Source organism: Hippopotamus amphibius, chromosome 1 (genome assembly GCF_030028045.1).
Source record: "Hippopotamus amphibius kiboko isolate mHipAmp2 chromosome 1, mHipAmp2.hap2, whole genome shotgun sequence".
Lineage (NCBI taxonomy): Eukaryota > Metazoa > Chordata > Mammalia > Artiodactyla > Hippopotamidae > Hippopotamus > Hippopotamus amphibius.
Window position 1 is genome coordinate 132376217 of NC_080186.1, and position 6000 is coordinate 132382216.

The 6000-nt window shown below is 41.3% G+C and overlaps 1 protein-coding gene across 6 annotated transcripts in view; it reads left to right on the forward strand.

Annotated features, from left to right (window-relative positions):
• Positions 1–3499, forward strand: part of FBXW11 (F-box and WD repeat domain containing 11) — a 122693-nt gene extending 119194 nt beyond the window's left edge. For all 6 annotated transcript variants that reach the window (XM_057729164.1, XM_057729169.1, XM_057729182.1 and 3 more), the window contains one exon: positions 975–3499. The gene's annotated coding sequence lies outside the window, so the exon portion shown is untranslated. The remainder of the gene's footprint in view (positions 1–974) is intronic.
• Positions 3500–6000: the final 2501 nt, after the last annotated feature.

Genomic DNA, 6000 nt, shown 5'->3' on the forward strand with positions numbered 1-6000 from the left:
TTTTAATGGATTTTGACTTTGGGTGAAATTTAAGGTGTAAAATGTCAGCCTGCATTGTCCATAGTAATGATAAGTATTGTTTCATGAATGTTATGCTTAGGGCGCTGTGTATATGTGTATTTACATATATGGATGAATGTAGAGATTGTGATTAAACTGTTCTGACTCAAGGTCGTGGTCAAAAAAGTATAGAACATTCAGTTGTCTTCCCCTTTACATTGTGTTGTCCTTTTATAAATGATTTATTTCAAAAAGAAGTAATTTCTGACTATTACCATTCTGTTTAGAAGGAATACTGTATATTAACTTTTATATATTTTTGTTTCACAATAATAGATGAAGGCTCTGGGTCAGTCATTAGAGAGGCCCTGGTGGGCTCTGGATGGCATAAGTTTAAGTTTGTGCTAAATATAAAATGTAAGCATATTTTGTTACATGCGTAACTTTTAATAGCAGCATGAAAGATGATAGGTTATAGGGTCAGTCATCTCTTAGAATCCCCTCTCTGTCACTTAACCGCTAATGCTTTCTTTCTTTTTTTCTTTCTTGACATATAGTCGATATACAATGTTGTATTAATTCCTGCTGTACAGCAGAGTGACTCAGTTATACACATAAGTATGTTCTTTTTTATATTCTTATCCATTATGGTTTATCCCAGGGTATAATGGCTAATGCTTTAAACCAAATAATGTTTCTGAGCCTCAGTTCTCTTATTTATAAAGTAGGTATGATAGTTTCTACCTCATAAGGTGGTTGTGAGGTTTAAATATACCTGATGCCTAGTATGTAGTATGCACAAAACAACTTGCAGCTTCTATATTTTGATGCTGATTATTTAAAAATCAGTGTTGACGTGAGCACGAATACGTATGTGTCTATGTGGATGTGGATGGACTGTGGTATCTCCATGTCTAACCAGAATATCTGTCCGTACTCCCTTTGTTTTTTTGTTTTTGTTTTTGTTTTCTCAGGGTTTCCTAGTCTTGAACTACTGGCTACATGGCTACCAAATGCCTAAGGGAGTTCTTCACAGCTGAGTTATGAAGCTGGAATTGGTTCTAGACGCTGGGTAGATGCAAAGCAGCCTAACTCTTCAAGTACCGACATTTCTTACCTCCGATTCCGGCCTCTACTTTGAGAAGGATACCTTAGCTTCACCGACTTTCAGTAGTACAGAAGCCCATTTCCTTCCCCCATCAGTGATAAAAATCTATTGCTTCAAATGTAAATTGTTCATATAAAAGGAACCTACAGTCTGTTTTACAGAAGTAAATCGACCGTCAAGAGAAGACTTGGCCTCTAATTTATATTGCTTTGCACTTTGGTCTGATAGTGAGAAAGAGCATTCTTTGGTGAAATTTTGGGTGCCAAACACCTACCCAGAATGTCCAGGGCTTTCCTTTGCAGAAGTTAGCATTCTCCTTTTGACCGTCCAAGTCATTATGAATTCTGACTTGTATTAGGAACATGTTGGACAATGGAAACATTTCTCTGGATTGTTTTAGTAATATTTTTTGGATTATACTTCCTTTCTGTACCAATTTCTTTTAATTTAAAGAACTGTAAGCCAGGTTATATTATCTCCCAACAGGTAATATAGCTCTTTTCTTTTATTAACTGTTCTCTGTACCCACGACCATCTCCTGATATTTGGTAGAGTAACACCTTTACATGTGTGCTTGCCTCCTAATTTAAAATACTGTATCCGCATGTAGATATAATGTACATAACAGTTTAACCTCAAGGTTGCTCAAATCAGGGCCCCCGTGCCTGAGACACTAATACACAGTGTGTTCGCACTTAGCCATGGGCTGGCCTCAAGAAGTCGCTAGCAGGGTTGCTGTGGATTACCTAGAACCCTTCCTGCAGTATTCATATGGTGTTTTTATTTTGTCATTGTCATTGTTTGTGTGTGTGTGGGGGGTGTGTGTATGTGTGTGTTTTAATGGGAGTCTTGTTTTAAGATGTAATTTCTCAAGTTTAACTCCAAACGTTTTATTTGTTGTGCAGTATATCCAATAGAGAGGTACCTGAAATATTTTTGTTGTTCTTTTCCTCATCAATACTCCTAAGTACTCGTGGTCACTTCCCACGGCATTCATTTGACTTCTTCGTCACAGGTCATGCTCTGTGTGTTAGTAACCCTGGGAAGGGAAGAGCGAGAAGGCCCTGCTGACTGGCTCTCCCAGCTCCGGCATTCGTGCGTCCTGCTCTTGTCAGGTGGTAGCAGGGCCCACTTGTATGTTGGAGCCCGGGTTCCAGGTCAGGCTGTCCAGGGGCCCATCTTGAGTGGAAGGGTCCTCGCAGGTGGTGTGAAGCCTCAAGCTCACGAATCCCATCCCTTTCATCTCGGCCGCGGCCAGCTCTCCTGGCTCCCGTGCGCTCCGCGGCCCGAACGTGTGAATGGCACCAGCACACTGACGTGCACAGAAAGGACTTTAGCACCTGGTTGGCACTCCTTTTCCCTTGTCCAACGTTGTTTTCATTTGCCCCTTACCATTGTTTCCAAAGATCAAGGAATGTTGCTAACCTTTTAAAGGACCAATAAGGACCTCCTGTAACGAAACCTCTTCCCGTGGAAGCACACTCTCCCGCTGAGGGGAAGGTGCCTGGGCTCTCTTTTGTCCTTTTCATTGTGAACGGTGTGGGGATCAATGTGTGTGTCTGTGATTGTTTATTGGGTTGGTTTGCGTTTTTGTTTTCCTTTGTCCTTTTTAAAAAACACATCCTTCCCTCCTACATGTTACTGAATTAACTTCTATTTTTGAAAAGTTGAGTCTCAAAGTGTAAAAAAATAAACCTCCATTCATCAGGTGGATGTTGTAAGCCTGACAGTGGTTGTGAAAGTGACTTGACTTAACCACTCTTATCTTACAGCTTTAATATCAGATTGGTTAGGAGAGCCCAGGGGGCGGGGAGGGGGAGGGGAGGAGGCAATTCTTCTGAACGAATGGACTTTTTGTTGTTGTTTTTGCATGTTTAATATAGAAGTTCTTGTTCCTTGGGAGATCATGGCCTTTGAATATGCACACAACCTTTGAATTGTGCCTACTAAGTTATAGCAGGGGACTTTGGCACCCAAGGAATTCTGACTTTCTGGGATTATAGTAGTAATTCCCAGCTGTACTCTGGACTTTATTTTGCTAACCATAATTGAGCAACTGTAAATTACTGCTATATTAATGTTTTAAAGCACTGGGATAGTCTAATTCTAACTTGTAATTAATTATGTTTGCCAATAACTGTTTGAAATAAATTTGTGTCTGAACAGCTATTGAAACTGTTAAATTGTACAGGTATTATTCATGACAGCTTTGTAATGTGGAATGTGCTTAATAAAAAACAAAAAGTTTGACCTTTGTCCAATAAATTGCTAAGTAATGTCAGTAAATCAAGTATGAGTATTATGCAGTACACCTGATCTGGCTTCACGCAATTGTTACTTCAGCTACTAATTCAAAGCCAATATTCTTAATAAAGTGTTGCAATACTCTGATGTTCTGTTAAGAAATTTTTCAAAAAAACTGTTAACGTGCTATCAGTAATTCAGTGACGTGCCATTAAAGTTTGGTAGATTGAACAAAAATCATCTGCTCTGTACAATGAGGTTGAAGGCGAAGAACTTGTTTTGGCCTGGGAGAACTGGTATGAGATAATGCCAGTCCATGCCCTGGGGTTGGTTCAAAACTCCTCCCCCAGCAAATCTGCTTCCCACAGGTGCATAGTTGCTTCGCAGGTTACTGTGAAAATGGTCCCTTAAATGTGCCAGATGGCTCGGGGTGGGAATGGATCCTCTGGTTCTGGAAGGGAAGGGTAGGGTAGTGTGAGCAGTACAGTTGCAGCCCTCTCCCCTTTTACACATCGGACATGAAATTGTTGTCTTTCCTTTTGCAGATGGACACATCACCGGTTGAGGGCTAAAGCAGAAGGGATACAGTTAGTATCTGCAGAGTTCTGCTCAGAAGACCTGAGTAGTAGCAGAGTTTTCCTGATAACTGGATTTCTCCCCAGCCCTTAGCCAAGTTGGTAATGTGGACTTTTGAGATGAAATTAGAGTAATTCTATACAGTTTTGCCCCCACTCATTTTTCTTGTAAAAAAAAAAAACGTTTTAAAAACAGGTCATACGCATATGGTTAAGAAAACCAATTTGCAAGCCATAAAAAGATAGTGTATAAAGTGGTTCTCCCTTTCACTCTTGACCCTCGGTCCCCCCAGTCCTTGCTAACCAGCTTTTTGCATACCTCTGACGGATAATAGTCTGTGTATAGAAGGGTGTGTGTATGTGTGTGTTTGTGCATATGTGCCTGTCTACCTGCCTACATGCAAACCTACATGCATACCGTCCCCACGCCCAGTAACATTAATGATAGCCTGCTATACTGTACCTTTTCGTCTAGTCTTCTTGAGATTATCCTATGTCAGTACGTGTAGTTCTACCTCACTCTTGCTAATGGCTGCCTAGTATTTGGTTATAAGGATATTCCATAAGTTATTTAGTTCCTTGAGCATCGGGTTGGGGTGGTTTCTTGCCTTTTCCTATAATGATTCTCCTTTTTCACAGGTCTTTCTATCCCTGCCTGTGCTGAACAGAATAAACGATCTTTGGTGATTTGGGCTAATCATTATGAACAGCAGATGTTGAACCCAGACTGTGCTGCAGGGTGGGAAGAGCCTCAGGTGTCAGACTGGATCCTCACGCCTCCAGTCGTCTCCTGCCCTCACATGTTGGTGTTCAGTCGATACTTCAGTCAATACAAAACAGTCTATACTAGTTTCTCTTTTCCTTGATAGGTGAGGTGTTACTGCAAGAAATTCACAGCTACGAATGCATGGAGGTTCTCAGATTTTGTAGAACTCCTTGGATATACAATCAGAATAAGTGGTGCTTTGCCATTTCAGCCTATTTGTTTTCTAGTTAATAAGGAGAAAGGAAGTTGGGGAGTCTGGCTGACAGTCTGGTTATTAATTAGCTATGTGGCAATACCCCCTTTTGAATCTTAGCTTTCCCATGTATAAAGGAAGGTTTCACTAATCCAAGTCTTTGAGGGCATGTGCTCCAGCTCTGGATGGCCTGTTGCAGGAATGCAGACCCAGTGATGCCAGGTCTGAATTTTCAAGAAAAGCTGAAAATCCAGACTACGAAAAGACCCAATTGATAAAAGTTGAGAACTTTTTTTTTTAAGTCAATTGCTAGAGTATCAGTTTGCTGTCTCTGAACTAACACCATCTTGCACTTTTCTAGCAGTGACCTCTTGAAGCATTGCATCCAAGATTGGCGACTGAACTCTTGAAGAATGAAAGAAATTCCAGAGAAAAGGGACAAAGTAAGTGATAAGCTTTGTGGCAAAGGGACCAGCACACAGTAATCAAAACATGTTGGTTAATGAGAAATGACGGAAAAAGGGAGGTGTTTGAAAAGACAAGAGGAAGAGGAAGGAGCTGGCAGCCACTGTCTTCAGTCACGTTTAACACCAAAGGTAGCGTACTTGTACGTGCGACACACTGTGTGCACACCAGTTGCCTACTTTTGTGCTGGGACTGAGTTTGCGCTAAAGCAAGGCAAGATTTAGGCCTAAGCTTGACTTGGTCTTCCAGCTGGGGAAGACTCTGGGAGCTCCAAGATCTCCAGACTCCTGCTTGTCTGTTGCACAGAGCTGCGTCTAACACCTCATAGACACTCAATCAGCATCTGTAGGATAACTGAGAACAGAGCCATCTTCAGGTGTTTACCTGCCCAAACGCACTGAAACCCTCATCAGTGTTGTAAAATTTTTATTAGTTGTATGAAGCCATGTGGAAGAGCTGTAGTGCAGATCAGAAGTAACTGTTTCTTCTGTGCATGCAGGGTACCCTGGAAAGCAGACTCCTATAATTCTTCTTGTTCCATTAGGTCCATCTTCTCATCCTGTCTTCAGGAATCGCTTCGTTGTATTTCTCAGACATGTTATTGTTGGGATGGTGTGGGAAGACTGAGAAGTGACCACGCCAAAGACTT